The sequence below is a fragment of the Mastomys coucha genome, unplaced genomic scaffold, assembly GCF_008632895.1.
Source record: "Mastomys coucha isolate ucsf_1 unplaced genomic scaffold, UCSF_Mcou_1 pScaffold1, whole genome shotgun sequence".
NCBI classification, from domain to species: Eukaryota; Metazoa; Chordata; class Mammalia; order Rodentia; family Muridae; genus Mastomys; species Mastomys coucha.
In genome coordinates this window covers 79,519,589-79,521,056 of record NW_022196891.1, presented here as the reverse complement: position 1 = coordinate 79,521,056, position 1,468 = coordinate 79,519,589, and positions in this window count along the sequence as shown.

The following is a 1,468-nucleotide window of genomic DNA, read 5'->3' as shown; positions in this document are numbered from 1 at the left end:
AAAAAAAAACCCAAAAAACAAAAAACAAAACAAAACAAAAACCAAAAACTTTCTTCCTAAGATTATTTGAATCAAATCAGGAATTCTATAGAATTATTATTATTTACTTGTCTATATAGCATTGAAAGACCCCCAGAACTGGGGAGATCCTTACTCAAGTCTCGGGACAACGCGACCACCCAATGAGTCACGAGAGACCGAACTTGCTGCAATCACATGAGGTTTATTGGGGATACTGGTACCGGGGTCGATCTCGTGACCATGCTGGCCAGAGTTCGACCCCGAACACAAGAAGTGTGGGGTATTTAAGAGAAAATCCAGAAGCTGGGAGCGGAGAGAGGGTTACCAAGGAAACAGAACATAAACAGTGGAAACTTTCAGAGGGACCCGACCCAAGGTATTCAGTTAGGGAGGGGAACACATTCATTCTAGGAATATAATCTTCATGTACTGGTTGATAGGGTGGAGAGTCTCATAAACCACTAGACCTTCATTCTTAGTTCCGCCCTCATTGCGGATCATTCAGGAGGGGCAGGTATCGGGAACCAGAGCCCTGAGGCTCTGGGTTCCTGGAACTGGCTATTTTATATTTCTGGCTGGCTACAGTGGCCCTCCATGTCCTTTTAGGTAAAGGTTATACACCATACATTTGTATTAAATGCCCTCATTTTAAATTCTAAGATTCTCCAGCCTTTCAGCATCACTACAAGTACATCTTTGGAGGTCTGCAGAGATCTTCTCAAAAGGTGGGCTAATACCTAGTGATTGTTATTTATTTAATAATAACAGGAAGAACATAGTAATAGCAGGAATATTTCCTAAACTGAATTTCCCCTGGGCCTGACCTATCGGAGCAAATCCATTGTGGATTTTAAACCAAGGTGGATTCACCTCAGAAAGATCACCTGCTAGCTATTAGCTTCTCTTAAGATGGCTCCTGACAAAGGATGAAGCGAATTGGAAGGTAGGCTGCTGGAAAGAAGAGAGCCAAGTTGAGCTCTAGGGCTGGGGTGAAGAGGGAGGCAGACGGGGGCCTGGGTAAAAAGACTGTTCTAGACCATCCTGATAGTCCTACCCACAAGACCAATCCATGGCCCTCACCAGCCTCAAGTCCCATTCTGGGTCTTGCTGAAGCAGTGGCCTCTCTGGTGGAAAGTGTGAGCCGTTGCAGTTGTGGGGAGTGGCCCTGGTTCAGAGGCCTGTGGCTGGATGCCATCTTACTTGAGACATATCTAGAATTTAAGGATGAGTACGTACCCTTGTGGCTTAAACGGGAAACAGTCACAAGTCTTGAGGCCCGAGCTCAAACTGCCACAGTCCCAGGGTGAGAAGCAAGCCTGGAGAGATAGTTATAGAGAGATAGTTATAGAGAGATGGTAAAAAGTTTAAAAAGTGCACCAGCATGTGGCTTGACTCGCAGGGAGGAGTACAGAGGGAAGATGGATCTTCTCTTGGTGGCTGAGAGCTC